We start from the raw sequence: 19,253 nt of genomic DNA on the forward strand, positions 1-19,253 counted from the left end.
AACGGTTCTTCTTAAAGACGTTTGCGTTGGGGGGAGGGCATGATTGGCATAGAAATATCTGCGACGTAGAGGATAGAAGTCTTATTCTGGTTCAGCTGGGTGCAGAGACAGAGAAATGCTGAGCAGATGCCAGAAAAGAGTCAAGGATGTAAGAACACTACAGAGAAAGCCCAGCCGCTTTGATAATCCAGGGCAAGCCAACACTGACGACTGTGATAAGGATGGAGAAATGGCTCGGAGGGCCGAGGGCCTGATGCAGTCATGAAGACTTAAGGTAAGACCCTCAGCACCCATGCAGAGCCAGTGTGGGGGTAGGGCACAGTGTGCGCCTGCAATCCCAGCACACGAATGGGATATAAGAGGATCCTGGGCACTCACCTGTCACCAGGCCAGTCTAGCCAATCAGTAAGCTCCAGCTCAGCCAATCACAGACACGGCCTCAAAAAGTTAGGCGGAGCGTAAGGAGAGGAGGTGTGTCCACAAATATGCAAATGAGCATGAGCACCCACGCGCTCAAACACATCACACACACACACACACACACACACACACACACACACACACACACACACACACACACGTATAGGACCAAGGCGTGTTAAATGGAGATATAAAAATAATAGAAGGGATTTTAGTGATTTTTGTATTTAGAATATGACAAGTATATATGGCGGTGGCCTCTCCTTAAGAGATCTGACCAGAGTCTCAGTAGAGATCACGGCTTTATAAATGAAGAAATTATAACACAGAGAAGTGTTGACCAGGAAACATGAGAAAAACGTTTTGATGACAAAGCCGCGTGTTGACACATAACCACGGTTTAAGACTGGGTAGAAACCATGCTAATCTATCTCTGAGGTATCGAGGTAATATTGATAGCATGGTTCCAAGGCATTTGTATTATTCAAAAGACTCCTAATGGACTCTGTATTCTATGCAAGGGGTATTATTGGTTTAAAGGAACAAAAGGATTATTGCAAAGACTTTTAATTCCTCGGGCACTTGAGAATTAGCATAAGCCTAGAAGCATGTAAATGAAGAAAGCTCTTCAAATGGCAGAAGAAAATGGTCTGTTCCACCTAATTGAATCCCATTCATTTAATCAACAGCTTGCATGGAAGGGCTATATGCAGTCAGTACTTTTAGGCATCAAAGATGTGAGGTCTTCAGTCTCAGGGGCTCCACTCCCTTTATCTAGAAACCTAGGACCAAAAAATACCAACCAAGTACCAAGAAGCACAAAGTTCCCTGTAGGAAGACCAAAAAGAGCCAAATGCATTACTACTTTGGGGATTCAGATACCTAGGACAATAGAACTCTTATTCTCCACAATCCCATTTCCTACTGCCCTCTCTTTTGTTGTGGGACCCACTGAATTTAACCAGGGCGTCTACAGAGGTGTGGATATGGAGCTAGTCACATAGGAGATTCTCCAGTAGCTGAGGTTGGAACTTTAATTAGCTGTGTGAGTTTGATTTCAAATTCCTCACTGGTAAAAGATGGTAGGAAAATGATATCTAATCATAGCATAATCATCGTCCGGGTATATAATGCTCATAAAATAATTCTGCACTTCTATCGTTGAGTCCATTCCCTGTAATTAAATACTTTTCTTCTCACTTACTCTTTTTCCTCCTCTACTCTCAATTTTTCTGTAGCATTTCTGTGGTAAACCCAGTTACTTGTCTGCCAGTTCTGAGAAGAAGTGATCGGCTTAGGGATCCATGTCTTTAATCAGGATAAAAATGTCAATCTTCTATTTAAATGTTGCCCCTTGGTGGTGCTTTTCTTCTTCCTGAATTGTTATCACTCACGTAGATAAGGCATTGACTCTTAGTAGAACCCGATTTAGAGCAAGAGTTACTACTTTATTCTGTAAACCAGTTACTGAATGGTTTATTCTTTGTGTAACATATAATTGACAGCAGCTATGGGTCTGCTATGATGACATTAGTCCATGTTCTATCACTGTGAAGAGACATCATGACCATGGCAACTGTTTAAAGGGAAAGCATTTAATTGGGTTTCATTATCATCATGGTGGGGAACATAGTCACAGGTAGGCAGACTGATAGGGAGGAAGCTGGGGATTCTACATCTGGATCTGCAGTCAGCAGGAAGAGAAGGAGACAGACTAGGCCTGACTTGGGCTTCTGAAACCTCAAAGCTCACCCCTAGTGACACACTTCTACCTACAAGACCATATCTACTTCAACAGAGCCACATCTCCTTAAAGTGCCACTCCCTAGCGACCTAGCATTCCAAGTCTATGAGCCTATGGGGGCCATTCCTAATCAGACTCCTACAGGGGTCATGTAAAAGGTGGGTGTGGCTGTGTTCTAGTGACACTGTACATCAAGCATCAGACTGCACTTGGATAACAGCATGTTTTGCGTGAGTATGGCATGGCTTTGACCAAGGTCTGTACTGCCTGAGTCTAGCCCTTCATTGACATTAAGAGGATTGCATTTCAGGCTCTTAAATATTGACAGCAACACAAATGAACTCATGTCCATAGAGATGCATGTTCTGATCCACAGATCCTTGGCTCACTTGCTTTCTGACCCTTCATAGAAAAGCTTACTTGTATGATCTTCTTGTTGGTTAGTTACAATTATGTAAGTTAGTCTTTCTTTACACTTCTTCAAGCCTGTTGAAAGATTGTACACATTTCCTCATTGATGGCAAATTGTTTGCCTATGCTCATTTTATCTCTGTATGAATTTCTCCAAATGATCGTCTGTATGATTGCCTTTGTAGATTGCCATTGACCTCAACCTTCCTGCATTGGCCTTCTTCAGTCTTCATCAGCCCTCAATGGTCATTCATAGTCTTTCACAGCCTCCTGTGGATAGTTACTGTCCTTTAAGCAATGCCCACCCAATGCTCCAACCATTCACTAAGCATTTGAGTGATAAGTTTTTAGGTTCCTGTTCTTGAGGTCAGGCCTCCCCTTCACCATGAACTCTTAAGTTTGTATTCTGAGGTGCTTCGGTCATGGTCTTTCGAAACAGCAATAGAAGAGTAACAAAATATCCTTGCCTTGAATCCTGGTGTTTCTCATGTGTAGGTTTCTACTGGGCATCCACATCTCTTGCTTCACCTTACTTGAGTTTCTTGCACATCGCATGAGAAAATGAACTCCAAAAGAAAAAGGTATTGTGAAAAGGACGAGACTCGAGGACAGAGGCTGCCTTGATGCTGCTTTTCCCAGGGATTTAACTTTTGTAACTACAGCATTTCTGGAGTCGGTTCAAGCCATTAATCTAGCATACATTATAAGATTGTATTACTGCATGTATATGCTAATAAAGTGTGACACACACACACAAAGAGAGAGAGAGAGAGAGAGAGAGAGAGAGAGAGAGAGAGATTTGCCTACATCTCCACTAAGCTCTATGTTAGCATTACACTTTTAGAAGAAATGTGTGATTCCTGAGTCCAGCCTCTGAGTTGGGAAGGTTTTCTTCAGTTCTTGCTTCAAGGCCTCCCCTTTGTTATTGTACCTGGCTTGGTCTTCAGGCTGTGAAGCGATCAGCAGGGTTTCTGACATCCTTTACAGATCCCTGATCCCCTGGCTTACATGCAAGCATCCACCTGCCAGCTGTACCTGGCACCAATCAGACCAGGAGCTGCCTTAAAGGGATACCTACCTTCTCTGTCTCTTCCCACTTGATACCCTGTCTGTCCTTGATTCTCCAGCTGAAGGAGTAAATCAATCCGTGAAGATTCAACTCAACCCCGGCCACAGCTGAGTCGATTATTTGTATTACATAATCACAATTCATTTTAGTGTCAGCAACCAAGGAAAATTAAAGGTTGCGTCAATGTCTTCTGAACTCAACAGGTAAGTCTTAAGGTATTTATAGGAGTGACTCAAAAATGGTTGAGAAGTATATATGCAATTAATTTCAAAAATAACTTGCAGAAAATCTAATGGGTATTTAGCTAATAATAGCCACAAACTAATAAGGAACCTATAGCCACCTCCGAGAGGTACCACCTTTAAAACCCTGATATCACTCCAAAAATAGTTTTAACCTTGCACTCTTTCTAGAACCTTCCAGCTTTAAAATCAACACAGCATTTCAAGGCACACACCTAAGCTACTCTGCCCACCACTTATTAAGAAGATAATATCTTAATTTAAAGGTGGTTCATAAAAAGAGACAGAAAATTGAGTGCCTAATGAGTTTGTAATGATTCCTTCCAACTGAGACGAGCTCATCTGCATCATGGCGTCTATACAGAGAACAGTCTATTTAGTCCTCAAAGCCTATGGATGTGTGGGAGAATCAGATATTTCTATCCCAAATTGTCCAAAGTACCTGTTGCTGTAAAATTACAAAATAAAATAAAATAAAATAAAATAAAATAAAAACTGCCTTTCACACCACACTAGATCCGGCACTGCAGTGCCCCAAGATATCTGATGGATGTCTTCATCTCAGTCATCAAAGCATCTCACCCCCTCTGCTCCATCCCATATCGCACTGCCAACAGCTTCTCTCTGAGCCTGGCAGCAATCTCTCTACCCATCCAGTTCCCTAGGCAGGTTGCCACCATGCCAGAAACACACATCCCAATTCCGTGGCGGCCCAGTGTGTCCAGCCACCACATACTCTCTTGAACTCAACATGAAAGAACACACAACACAGTAACCTCTGATCCAATTGATAAGATAGAATTGCCCACCTAGACACACAAAGTCCTATACACGTCCATCCCTTAAGAGCATTCACAACAACCTGTAAAGGTACAGAGTAGAATCTTAACATCAGCCTCCGTGTTCTCTCAGCGGCTTCTCTGCCGTCCATTCCAGTCTCCTCCTCTTCCCTCAAACTTTTCTCCCCCACATCCTTCCTTCTCATCCAATGGCAGGCCTTGTTCTAGCTTGTACCTGCCTTCGCCTGTATGATATCATCCCACAGGTACCTGTGTATATCTTTGGTTTGTTTATTCATCGGGACATGGGGTTGCAGATGGCCCAGATTTTAAAGATCGTCACATTAGGGCACACCAGTACTCTTGGCACTGAGTGGGCTGAGGAAGGCCAGTCATGATGAGCTCAAGGCTAACCATGGCTACACGCTAAGCTCCAACCTGGGTTTCACAGTGACACCCTGTCTCAAGCAACAGCAACAACAAAATGCGTAAATAATGATGAAAATCAATTAAGTTGGCAGTAAAGAAGGAAAATTTGAGTTTTAGGAAATAGTAGTCAACACATAGGATATGTTTGGTTATCACAAGATGGGAAAGATATGTCTCTTGCCTGTAGAAAGTAAAGAGGCCCAGGTTCTTGCAAATTGTACCCCATGATACATTAAAATAAAGGTCTGAGTGCATTCTAAATAGCTAGCTGAATTCCTGAATTCCTTTTATCACTTCATAGATGAGAAACCTAACATTTAGTAACCTCCTGAAGCTACAGAGATCACAGGAAACGGATCATCTGGGTTCTCATCTGGGCCGCTTACTGTGAACCACTTTGCAGCCTTATCTGGTGGCTGACCCCGGGAGGAAGTTTTCAAGGTTGTTTTCTCAGGAACATCTACGTGTTTGCACATCTCTTACCAGAGCGAGCTCAGACACTCACCGGAAGCTGTGATGTCTGAGTGGTTAGGAGCCTTCATCAGGCAAAGTAGGCTGTGGTGAGTGCCGGAAGGAAGAGCAAATATTTAAAACCACATTTCCCCCCCTCAAAGAACAATTTCCAAGTCTCTACCAGGTGCAGCTGCAGATAAATCAGAGTTTCAGGAATGCCACCCTGCACAGGATGACAACCGGAGCAGAAAGCCACAATCTCAGCCTAGGGGGTTCTCACGGATAAGCCCAACACTACCTGCGATTCGTGTTGGCTGGGTTTCACCGCAGCATCTTGGGATGTCCAGAAAACACGAAATACACCCAGGCTCATCTGGGGTGGGGTGAACATGCAAATGCCTTCCTCACACTTGGCTTTCTGCAAACACAGAGTAAAAAAAAAATACAAGAATGATAGGTAGGGAGATTGTGGGAAAGGAGCAGGACATTTCATGCTTCGCAGAACCCTGATGGCTATTACTGCGTTTTAAATTTGCGAGTTGCAAACACAAGCTGCTCTTAAACAAGAACAAAAAAGCAAAGCAGATGGTTTCCTTTCCCATCCTGTGAAACTTTTCCTGAATGCAGCGTATGTTCCCTTCTGCCCAGCTGGCGTCCTCTGTGAAAATAACTCGTTTTGGTGACTCTGAGCTTCGCGCTTTCCTTTTCTCCTCTGTCCTGTCATTTTTGAAGGGGGAAAAAAATACGCCTGCCCCCTGATACCTCATTTCAAATGTCATCATACCTAAAAATGAGAGAGAAGAAAAAGGACCGTCAAAATATTTAACCAAATTTCACCTCCTTTTGCAAAGTGCACAAAGAAGCCCGATTGGACCCTAGACAGGTGCCAGCATAATCTTCTCTCTGTGACGATTGCAGTGTATATTTTTCAACAAAAATATTTCTTGAAAATCAATCAATCGTTTTATATTTGACTTAGTAAAAAGTACATGAGATTTGCATTAGTAAAGAGTTGGAATCAAATTCTAGTTTAGCCTCTTACTAAATAATTATGCACCCTGGGAAAGCGATTTAAATTTTGCTTCACAATATTTATATCCTATGATCCTTGGGGATCTTTGATAACTTTTTTTGCTATTTTTGCTTTGCTTTGCTGGTATTTATAACAAAGGAAGGACAGTAATATTTGTCTTGGGTGGGAGATTATCAAGAGAAACAAATTTACTGAGGCCACTGCAGGTAATCACTATCCTAAAATTTCATCCCAGTGTTGAAGCCCTGATTGTTCACTTCTGTACTGTTCAATTCTTGAGTCAGTCAAACAAACACCAGTCTTCTAGCTCTTCAGACATTCAGAAATTTTGACCTACTAAATTCGGTTAAAACAAGACCACCAGATAGTTTTTCAACTGTGGCTCAATGTGAGCTGTTGCGTTTTTGTCTCACTTATGAGCAGAGACATCTGTAGCTCTCTCTTCACAGCGTTCTTTAGAGATCCAGAAGACAGTGTGAGACGTGTACAGCTTTCTGTGAAGTGACTAGGGCATCCTTAGTTCAAATACATGGACTGATTACCTTTGGGGCATGGCTTTATTGGTATTGTTAATTTAAGGTTGACGTAAGAGCGCCTGCAAGGCCTTCAGATTCTCTCGACTGTGTGCCTTGCACTAACACAGTATTTAAGCAACAGACAGTAACTGCCACCCTGGCGTTGGCAGACAGAAACTGCCAAGGGGAAAATCAATTAAAAGCCCTACCTAGATATAAAACCTAAGAAGCATAGCAGTGGCCAGCACAATGGAGCATCCCTAATGCATGGCCCCAACAGTGGTGATTAAAACTTGGGAATAACCATCGGCTGTCTAAATTGTCCCCAAGGCCTGACCAATAGGAGGGAACACATGCCTGATATTATGACCTACCCAACTACTTGGAGGTGAGGTCATGGACCCTAGAAGAAAGCCTGCTGCCATCAGTCCCCTAAACCAGTATACTTCCCGACTGCATTCTAAATGCTTTTCTCTATGACCACAGGTAGGGGGAAACCCTTACCCCTCATCAGGTGGAGACCATTATAGAAAGCCATGGAGAGACTAAAGTGACTGTGAGATGGCCAGCCTCAGTTGATACATCCATAACCCAAACCCTATACCTTACTCTCAGGGAACACCTCATCAGAGGGGATAGAAAGACCGGAAGAGCCAAAGGCACAAGGTCTTAAACGGTAAGCATAACTGTTGTGAGATATCAACTTTGTGATTGACAGGGAAGTTGCACCTGTTGTGTTTTATAAAAAGATAAAGGGAGAGAAGAAATATGTTTGGTGGGGGTGTAGTCAGGTCTGAAGGAAGGAGGTGCCTCCTCAGCCCCATGCTGAGGCCTATATTCCCCCTGAGGGACCAACCACAAAGTGGTATAGTATAGGAGAGAGTTCATTTAGGACATGGGGAAGGGAGTTATGAGGTTAGTAGATATAGAGAAAATCAGAGAGAGGGGGCAAGAGGGAGGAGAGAGGAGAATAGAGAAGTAAAGACAGGTCATGAGCATGTGGAAAGAGGGAGGAGGGAAATGGGGAAAAAGGGGAGAGGACAGAGCAAAAGCACAAAACCAAGAGCAATAGAGATGGGAGGGGCGAGCAGCCCCATTTACAGAAGTGAGTCAGGCACACCTGGCTGTTGCCAGGTAACTGTGGGGCGGAGCTTAGACAGAATGCTGACAGCACCCATGAAACCCTAACAATGTGGCTGCCTACAAGAGACCTGGATAGCGACAACCACAGTGGACACCACAATGTGGATGGGGAAAACTGCGCAAGGCCCTTCTGTAGGTGAAGAGACATAGGCAATGGTTGGTTAGAGGAAAATCATCTTCTCCGTGGATAAAGGAGGAAGTGAGTGGGAGAAGGTGAGGGAAACAGCACAATTACAGGACTCACGGGGGACTCCTAGAAAATAACACGACGGAGGTAAAGACGGTCAGCAGCCAGAAGTTTCTCTGGTTTTTTGTTACCATTCTCCTTGTGCCTCACAGACTGTGGGAGAGAAGCCTTGAAGTTTCTAATAATCTTATTTTATGGTCGGATGCATCTGTTAACAAAGTCTGCAGAACACTCGGCGGGGGGGTGTCTTATAGTGTGGTATTACTACTGCTACGTTATTATTACTATGTTAATATCACTAGTATTATTATTACTATGATAAATTCCTATATTTTAGAGGGTATCTTGGACTCCCCCTGACCAAATAAGATGGAGCTTTCCAGTGCCAGGTACTGGGATGTGCATTAAATAGTCTGTGGCTCTATGTGGATCACTGTCAGGAAAAGCAGTATAACCTCTGAATATACATTTAAGATATATATAATATATAAAGATTTAATATATATTAAGATTTTATATATATATAAAGATTTAATATATATTAAGATTTTATATATATATTAACATTGTATGTAACAACATTTAAGATGTATGGATATAGGTATGAATTGATCTGTTGTCACTCCTCATCCCTTTCTCTCTGTATTGACCTCCCCTCCCCCAATTACCACCCCCCTCCTCCCACTTTCCTTTTCCTCTTCATCTCACCGGAACCTGCTATTCCCTTCTTTATCTCCCCTTCTCCATGGTCCTGTTTCACTTTTCCGGTTTCTGTAGTTAATCAGTTAATCCATATTTTATACTCATGTCTGGGGACTCGGAGCTAGGAATCACAGATGGGAGAGAACACACAGCGTTTGTCTTTCTGGGTCTGAATTTTGTTACTCAGTATCGTCTCTTCTCGTTTTATCCCTGTGCCTTCCTAGTTCGTGATTTAATTTCCTTCACGGCCAAGTAGTATTCTGTTGTGCAGACACACTTGACTTTCACCATTATTCGTCGGTTGAAGGACACTGGGGTGTTCCGTGATGAATACTGATGCTCCCCTCAATTTCACCTTCTTATGCAGGTCAAGATCCTAGCCCAAAGAATCCTGCCACCCACCATAAGTGGGTCAAACCCCTGCCTCAATTGGCCTAATCAAAACAGTTTGTCAGAAGCATGCTCAGAGGCCTGTTCCCAGGTGATCGTAAATCTCATCAAGTGGGCAGTCAAGACTCACCTCAAACTTGTTCTAGCTGGTTGGGCTAGAAGAGGTGTGGATGCTGGGGCTCAACAGAGGCTACCCCGGAGGTTAGACACCAGACTCTCTCTTGGCCAAAATCCTGTCTAAAGCAGAGGATGAGTGGGTAAGGATGGGGAACGATGCAATTGTCCTTCCATGATTTCCCAGTCACACCATCAGCCTGAAGTCCAGCTCCATTGCGCTCACTTTCAGGAAGCTTCTTTAACGAGATGCACCTTTCTTTATTTCTCTGTCATGTTTCTCTGTATGTAGATAAGTGCACCATGTGTGTACCTCGTTCCTGCCCACACAGACCAGCGAAGGTCATCAGATGTCTTGAGACTGGGGTTTTTAACCTCTGTGAGTTGCCATGAGTACTTGGAATGGAGCCCAGGTCTCCCTGAGGAGCAGGCTTCCCAGCTCTGTCAGAATGTCAGACAGTCAGCTCCTCTGTACTGCTGACGTCATCCTCACCTCACTGACTTAGCAGGCGTCCAGTCACTCAGCGTTCATGTCATAGACGCCGGTTGGTCTTGGCAACTTGATGGCAAGCACTGCCTTAAATGCTTTCCTAAATAAAAACTTTATTATTAATTGAGAATTGTTATGATATTCACCCAAACCCCACACAGATCCACCCCCACCTCCACTTCCAATCCCCTAACCTCATGTCCTGTTTTAAATAATTCACTTTTATACATACACATACAACACACAACATATACATACACATAACATACACATACATCAACCATGTACATCATGTACATACACACACATACACATATGCATATACATATACTTCACTCCCTACAGGGCAGTGGAGGGCTTGGCTGTACTCCAGTGGACGGCCCCACACCCAGGAGTACACAGAGGACACAAACTTAGGTTAGTGGGATAGTCAAACAAATTCACTTTTAATTATTTGAAATTGCACGCATGTGCTGAAAATATAGCAGGCATTCGTTGTGGCTGTATCTTAAATTGTTAAAATATAGGAGTCGTGTTAAAATAGGACTCCCAAGCTCACTGATTGGCTTACTCAGATTCCATAGAATGATGACGAAATTTTGATGTTCTGTAACTGATTTTTTACTTTCTCAGTCTCACCAGTAATCTATAGGATCATTCTCGGGAGATTAAATCACTGTATCTTTATATATATATAAAGATATATATATTATACAAATATATATATATTTGTGTCATCTGCCTGTGGAAGAAGGCATTGCCATGAGTACAGTACCCAAGGAGGCTAGGCCCTGGGGCTGAAGTTACAGCTATTTCTGAGCTGTCTAGAAGAATGTATGGAAAAAAACTCAATTTCTCCGGGAAAAGCAGGAAGTGGCTTTAGCTGTTAAGCCTTCTCCAGATCCTAGGAAATACACCCTCTGAAGCCTGTCCTCAACATTGTAACATTTAATGAAACTAGAATTCATGAGATCCTTCCTAGCTATCCTCATCAGATTTTTTTAAAAAATGTGTTAGAACATGCTAATTTAGAGTAAGCAAATCACCATAAGAAGCCGTATTTAGAGAACGACAGTACAAAACAACAGACATTTAGATTATGCACTCAAAAACTGGACAATTAAGGCAGACACTGAGGTTGGTATTCTGTTAGCCCCCAAGTACTGGACTCCCAAAGGCATAGCCCGAACGTTATTTTGTAAATTCCCCAAAGCTCTCTCTAAGTGCCACAAGCCACCAAGTTACAGTTTCATCGGGTCCAGGATACGCAAGATAGTACAAAGAACCATCTGTACTGAACATTCGATCATTCCCCCTTGAAACTCTTGACCTTGCCAATCTCTTTGCTGGAATATTCTTCCTATCCACAGAGCTTGAGGCTGTCCCTCCATGAGAACTTGTTCAGGTAACTCCTTTCCTACGCTGACACTTAACTGAGCGACCAGCCCTTGAGCTCCCACCTAAGAATGGCGTCTCTCAGCTGTGCCTGATTCTTCTTTCTTACCGCCCTAGCCCATCATCTTCCTGAGCACCGTGAAACTTGGTAATTTTTATGTGTACTGTCGTGCTTTTTCTTTCCCCCACGTATCTGCTGTCTAAAGATGAAACGCTATGGCCTCGCATTTTTGTGGTGTCTCCTGAATGATATCTGGGGAGATGGGTCTGGAATACTATTAGATGCTAAGTTTGGCGTGATTTTAATGAATGAGCTGGAATACTGTTTTCCATGATAGGAACTGAGCAATAGCAAAGGAATCCCCTTCCCCGGTGGGTCTAAAAGCTGCATAGCTGTTTCTGTTAACAAGGCAAACTTCCCCAAGAATTTTGACCAACACTAGCTTCTTGTTCCATGCGGAGTTTATAAGCCACTGGGCAAAGCCAAGATTCCATAAGGGATAAAATCTAATAGGACACATTCGTTTTCAACTCGCCATAAGAGCTACAGTAGAGAGGCAGACACGTGCTATTAGGGACCTCAGATGGAGTCATTTACAACTCACAAGAGCAATAGATTGAGTGACTCAGAGTCAACTGCACTCGATACCCAACCAACAGAATCAAGCACAAACATTCATTGTAAAGGTACAGTACTCATTCCAAAGCTCTAAGAGATGGCAGAGATTTTGATTATACTATTATTATTATTATTATTATTATTTGTTTTTTAACTTGAATTCAGTACACCAAAATGTATCTGAGATTTGCTTTCTAAATGAAGAGGTTTCCTCAAAATTAACTTCTGCCTTTGTTTCCAGAATAGTAATTCTGCAAGCCATAAAGGCCAGTATTTTCTTTTTCTTTTTTTTTTTTTTTTGGTTCTTTTTTTCGGAGCTGGGGATTGAACCCAGGGCCTTGCGCTTCCTAGGCAAGCGCTCTACCACTGAGCTAAATCCCCAACCCAAGGCCAGTATTTTCTGAAAAGGATGAAGAAGAAGAAGAAGAAGAAGAAGAAGAAGAAGAAGAAGAAGAAGAAGAAGAAGAAGAAGAAGAAGAAGAAGGAGAAGGAGAAGGAGAAGGAGAAGGAGAAGGAGAAGGAGAAGGAGAAGGAGAAGGAGAAGGAGAAGGAGAAGAAGGAGAAGAAGAAGGAATTAGTAATACAATATTAATATTTTTATAAATGTTTATTATGCTGTTAAATCAAATAAGTGCCTTACATGGGCAAAGTAAACTACATACATTCTTCTAAGAAAAAAAAATAGAAAACCAAATATCCAGTGACTGAACAATGGTCTCTCTACTTTCAGCCCATACAGTGTCCTCCATTCCCAAATTAATCTCTCAAAGGAAGTTTGAAGTAAAGGGGAGGGAAAAGGAAAGAATATATTTTCTGACAAGAAGGCTTGCATTATAATTGTGTAATTACCAAAGCCCAGAAGTCACAAATTACAGTTCATAGTGGTGTTTAGCATGCGTCTTTAAACTTTCATTCACGTAAAAACTTAATTAATTACCCCTGAGTGGCAGTGTTCTCCTTGGAAGACCATGATTAACCACATACATTAAAATTCTAAACCTCTCCCATCCAACAGAAGCAACATACACGCAATTAAGTGACAACATTCAGAGCCCTATGATCCCAGGAGTTGACATATCATCCCAATAATTTACAGCAAATTGGTCTGGAACTTCTTTGGCTGTCACTCCCTGGCTGGCCCTTTACGTTGCCTGTCAGTGAAGAGAAGAGAAAGGCAGCATTCTGCAGCGTATACTTACTTTTAAAAAAATGTCACCGTACATAAAAGTCCCTAAGCACCTCTATTATTACACAGAGAGCCCCTGCTAAATGTTTGGTGGTTGGAAGAATGTAGTCATGGAGGGCTTACCCAATAATCTAAGCTCTTCCACCATTCATTCAGTTCAGTGAGTAGATTTTAAATTTCACTAATTCCATTTCACAGTCTTAAAAGTCCTCTTTTATTCAATGATCGATATGGGTTTTGTTAGGATGTGTTGTTAGTCAAGGTGGTAATGCTGTTAAAGATGAGATTGCCTCTGCTGTTACCATCGGCTATACATTGTCCTATTATATAGGGAGAAGTGGGAACCATAAGAACATTGAAGCTATGAATTACCCTAGATGCACAGAACACATGAAACTCAAGACGGATGATCAAAATGCGAATGCTACACTCCTTCTTTAAAAGGGGAACAAGAATTCCTTTGGCAGGGAATAGAGAGGCAAAGATTAAAACAGAGACAGAAGGAACACCCATTCAGAGCCTGCCCCACATGTGGCCCATACATATACAGCCACCCAATTAGACAAGATGGATGAAGCAAAGAAGTGCAGGCCGACAGGAGCCAGATGTAGATCTCTCCTGAGAGACACAGCCAGAATACAGCAAACACAGAGGCAAATGCAAGCAGCAAACCACTGAATTGAGAACAGGACCCCTGTTGAATGAATCAGAGAAAGGACTGGAAGAGCTTGAAGGGGCTCAAGACCCCATATGTACAACAATGCCAAGCAACCAGAGCTTCCAGGGACTAAGCCACTACCTAAAGACTATACATGGACTGACCCTGGACTCTGACCCCATAGGTAGCAATGAATATCCTAGTAAGATCACCAGTGGAAGGGGAAGCCCTTGGTCCTGCTAAGACTGAACCCCCAGTGAACGTGATTGTTGGGGGGAAGGTGGTAATAGGGGGAGGATGGGGATGGGAACACCCATATAGAAGGGGGGGATGGGTTAGGGGGATGTTGGCCTGGAAACCGGGAAAGGGAATAACATTTGAAATGTAAATAAGAAATAGTCAAGTTAATAAAGAGAAAACGGAAAAAAAAAAGAAAAGAAAAAATAACATTGAAGCTAAAGCTTGAGGGTGTACTATTTGGATGACAAAAAAAGACCCCCATGCCCTCACAGAATTGTGTAACTGACTTCCTTTGAGTGCATAGACCTCACGACTTGTTTCTAACTAGGAGAATATGGAACCTGTGACACGAACCCATGTCTGTGGTCACACTAAAATGGCAGTAAGTAGCATCCTGCTTGCAGACTATATTACTGGAACTAAGGAAACAATCTGCCATGTTGGGGAAGCTTGTTGAGGCCAAGAATTGAGGGTGACATCCAGACAAAAGCCAGTAAGGACACAGGAGTTTTCTACCCAACAGTACTGGGGAGCTGAGCCCTACACACAACCTGTGAGAAAGCTTGGAAGTGGCCCCTTCCCCACTCGGTCTTTGATTGTGATTGCAACCCCAACCGACACCTTGACTGAAGCTCTGTGAGCAATTCTGACTCCCGGAATTGAACTAGCTTCGCCTGAACCACTGAAGCTGAGACATAAATGCATGCCCCATTAAACTAGCATACATCAAGGCACTTGTTGATGAACAGTGGAAGACTAGTCCACGGCCTTTCCCTGAGCCAATGAAGATTGCACATAGAAAAGATCCTTCGTGGTACACTACCGTCTTAGGCTTTCATTTCTGTGAAGAGATACCATGACCACTGCAACTCTTATAAAGGACAACATGTAATTGGGGCTGGCTTAGAGGTTCAGAGGTTTAGTCCACTATTGTCATGGTGGGGACCATGGCAGTGTCCAGGCCGATATGGTGCCTGAGAAGAGGCTGAGAGTTCTACATTTTGTCCTATAAGCAGCAGGAGGAGACTGAGATGCACACTGGGCTGGACATATAAGACCTCAAAACCCTGGACCCTGGAGGCTCTCAGAGAATGAACCAGCAACCAAAGAACATGGGCTGGACCTAGGCCTCCCTCTTCAGTGTAGCAAGATGTGCAGCTTGGCCTTCATGTGAGTCCCAAACACTTGGAGCAGCAACGGTCCTAAAAGCTGTTGCCTGTACGTACGATATGTTCTTCTAGCTGCACTGCCTTGTCTGGCCTCAGTGGGAGAGGACGTGCCTTGCTTCACAGATGCTTGAAGTGCTAGGGAGGGGTGACTGAGAGGGGGGCAGTGAGTAGGATGTAAAGTAAATAAGTAAGTAAATAAATGAAATTAAATTTAAAAATAAATCTAGACCTCAAAACCCACCTCCACAATGACACACTTTGTCCAACAAGACCACACTCCCGTAAGGTTACACCTCCTAATAGTGCTGTTCTCTATGACCAAGCATTCGAACACATGAGTCTATGGGGGCCATTCCTATTCGAACCACCACAGCTACCTTTTGGCCTTTTGGCCTGACCTAGAAGAGAGAACTTGATTGAAGAGAAAGATATGCAAAGTCAGGGAATGGCATAGTGGGTGAGGGGATGAGATAGATTATCAGTAGACAGGAAGGCACCTCTCCTTTTGCTCTGTCACATGGCTTCTGTCTCTCAACAGATAGTACCATATAGAACCCATTAATTTCATTGCGATTTTCCCTAAGCAGCTCACTCACACTTAATATGCAATGGTTTTGACTCCGGCCTATTTAATAAAACAACCTCGGCATTTTTAATGAGATTTTATTGATGTGGTACAATGGTCCTGGATTTTAAGGTTTTTAGACTGATTTAAAATATGGATTTGAGACCGACATGATATTTCCAACTTTCTTTTCATTCAATAGGAATCCGAAACCTCCAGTGTAACAATGAAACCATGATGTAGAGGATAATAGTTTTGTGACAGGAAATTTAAAAAAGAAAGGAAAAAAGTCTCTCCAAGCAAATAACCATTATTTTAAAAATCAGCAAGTTAGCTCCGTGAACCATCTACCAGTCATCTTGCTATTCTCTTCTGAAGCAGCGCAAATTCTGCTACACATGTGGGAAGATTTTAGGAATTGATGCAGCAAACGTGACTCGATTCGCAATGTGAAGAAACGGTGCGTGCCGTTTGACATTCCCAGCTCCAGACGGGGGGATGACCTGCTTCGTCCGCTAGTGATGACTGATTCTTCAGGTACTGCAGAAGCCGTGTAGAGAACGACCAGATAAGACTGAAGAGACTATAGTCAACTAGAACATCATACAAGCAGTGGGTCATCTGGTTAGTATAGACCCATCCTACTCATGAGGAAGAGACTTCACGGATCAAGTATAGACTTATATTTTAAATATTAATCACTGGTTATCTGAAATTCAAATTTAACTGGCAATGTTGTATTTTTATTTACAATCACTGGGAACATTCACTGTAGGTTGAGTGACTCCAGAAAAATAGAAACTTAGTTGGATAAGGATGATTTCAATCTAGATTGGAGTTCAAAAAGAAATATGTGGAAATGACACTTTTCTCATCATGGCTGAATTGCCTGTGTGTTGTAGACACTGCCTCTCTAATGTCCACACCGAGAGCTCACTAATCAAAAAGTCACATCTCAAATAAAAACATAGGAATCTTCCCTTAGGAGTTTAAACTCTTTCCCTGGACAAAGGGTCTAGGAGATACAGTGGCCTTCTTGATGCTCAACCAATGTCTGAGTCACGTAAGGGACAGCTAGGGTTTCGTCACCTTCATCTTCCCAGGCATTTTGCTTTGTTTCTGGCAAAGGATGCTCTATGTACCCGACTTTTTGCTCCAAACATACTTTCTCTCGAAGAGTCAAAGAGTGTTTCCACATCAAAGAGATTCCCACCTGAAAACAGCAAGAAGAGATGGTTGCTAACCACTGAAAGAGCTCAGCTATCTGAGGATCCAGATGCTTGTGAAGGTTTGGCTTCACTGTCAGCCTAACTGGGCTTAGAATCACCTTACAGACACAGCTCTGGACATAACTAAAGAAAGTGACACCGTCCACAGGACAGGGCTGAAGGGGAGGGGGAGGGGGAGAGGGGAGAGAGGAGAAAGAGAGGGAGAGGGAGAGGGAGAAAGAGAGGGAGAAAGAAAGAGAGAGGGAGAAAGAGAGGGAGAGGGAGAAAGGGAGAAAGAAAGAGAAAGAGGGAGAAAGAGAGAGAAAGAGAGAAAGAGAGAGAAAGAAAGAGAAAGGAAGAGAGAGAAAGAAAGGGAGAAAGAGAGGGAGAAAGAGAGGGAGAAAGAAGGAGAGAGAGAAAGAGAGAGAAAGAGAAAGAGAGAGAAAGAAAGAGAAAGAAAGAGGGAGAAAGAGAAAGAGAGAAAGAGAGATAGAAAGAGAGGGAGGAAGAAGGAGAGAGAGAGAAAGAAAGGGAGAAAGAAGGAGAGAGAGAAAGAGAAAGAAAGAGAGAAAGAGAGAGAAAGAAAGAGAAAGGAAGAGAGAGAAAGAAAGGGAGAAAGAGAGGGAGAAAGAAGGAGAGAGAGAAAGAGAGAGAAAGAGAAAGAGAGAGAAAGAAAGAGAAAGAAAGAGGGAGAAAGAGAAAGAGAGAAAGAGAGATAGAAAGAGAGGGAGGAAGAATGAGAGAGGGAGAAAGAAAGAGAGAGGAAGAGAGAGAGAAAGAGAGAGAAAGAGAGAGAAAGAGAAAGAGAAAGAAAGAGAAAGAGAAAGAGAGATAGAAAGAGAGGGAGAAAGAAAGAGATAAAGAGAAAGAGAGAAAGAAGAGAGAGAAAGAGAGAAAGAGAAAGAAAGAAAGAAAGAGAGAGAAAGGGGAAAAGAGAAAAGAGAAAGCAGGCAGGCAGAGGCAGGCAGAGGCAGGCAGAGGCAGGCAGAGGCGGGCAGAGGCGGGCAGAGGCAGGCAAGTAGGATGATCACCAGCTGACACATCTTTCTCGCCTTCCTGCCAGTGAGAACAACTCCCAGCCCAGTCTCCCCTTCACCATGCCTTCCCCAACATGACTGACTTTGTCTCTTCAAACTGTGATTCTGAATTATAAACCTTCTACCCAAGATGCATTCACCAGAGATTTTTGTCACTGAAACCAGAAAAAAAATTAATTGAGTATATGAAACCCCAAACTCAAGCTTAAACCTCATTTTCTTTAAAGAGATATCACAGTAATTATAGTAAAGAATTGGCTATAGCCATCATCACCACAGTGGCTCAGATTATTTAAAAAGATTGGAAAATGTAACAAATTGCAAATATTCTTGTATACAATTCAAGTTTATTATTGTGTCCCCCTAACTACTAAATTATCTCTAATCCGTGGTCCACCCCCTAAGCCAATGTGTCCCTTCCACAGAGAAAGAAGCACATTCTTGGAAAGGATAAGACCATGGCCAAGTTAGAGGATGAAAAGGACCAGCTTTCTCCTGTCTCCCGAGGGAAACTGAGGTCCCGTGACATTGCTTCATCTTTCTGGAGCCAAGGCAGCAGAGAGCAGAGACAGGCATTCCCTAGGGTCGGTAAGGAAATGACTAAAGGTCTCAGTTGGAAGGGGCCGCTGAGATCATGGAGGGGCCTTCCTCCTCTCATGCATTTGAGAATGGAATCTGTGAAAAGGATTCTTCTGAGACTCTTCTCTGAACACAGCTTAGGATACTGTAGATGTCATTTCTGCCCAGGCATGGAAGGTCTTACCGGTAACATGAAGGACAAGCCTCATTTTTGATCTCCACTTTTCTAGTCAGTTCTGCTAATACCACTGACTAAAGCTGGGTGCTCCCCGGGGCCGCTCACTAATGGTGCAGAATCTCAGGAGACAAGGTCCTTCCACCTGCATTTTTAACAAGGCAATTTCTGATACATACCCGGACTCGATAACCTCTGCCCTAAGCATAATTGAGTCTGTCACTCATTCCTCTATTGACTGTTTTCTGAGTCCATGGTGTGAGTTGAACTCTGCTCAGCACTAAGGTTGGCACAGATGTAT

At 42.9% G+C, this 19,253-nt stretch overlaps 1 long non-coding RNA gene across 2 annotated transcripts; it reads left to right on the forward strand.

Annotated features, from left to right (window-relative positions):
- Positions 1 to 8,246: 8,246 nt before the first annotated feature.
- On the forward strand, positions 8,247 to 18,877 carry LOC120101475 (uncharacterized). 2 transcript variants are annotated; one of them, XR_005502026.2, is made up of 3 exons: positions 8,247 to 8,451; positions 16,156 to 17,241; positions 18,624 to 18,877. It is a non-coding gene; the product is annotated as an uncharacterized LOC120101475 (long non-coding RNA). The 2 variants fall into 2 exon arrangements; XR_005502027.2 differs by having other exon boundaries at positions 8,253 to 8,512.
- The last annotated feature ends 376 nt before the right edge of the window (positions 18,878 to 19,253 follow it).

The sequence above is a fragment of the Rattus norvegicus genome, chromosome 3 (assembly GCF_036323735.1).
Source record: "Rattus norvegicus strain BN/NHsdMcwi chromosome 3, GRCr8, whole genome shotgun sequence".
Lineage (NCBI taxonomy): Eukaryota > Metazoa > Chordata > Mammalia > Rodentia > Muridae > Rattus > Rattus norvegicus.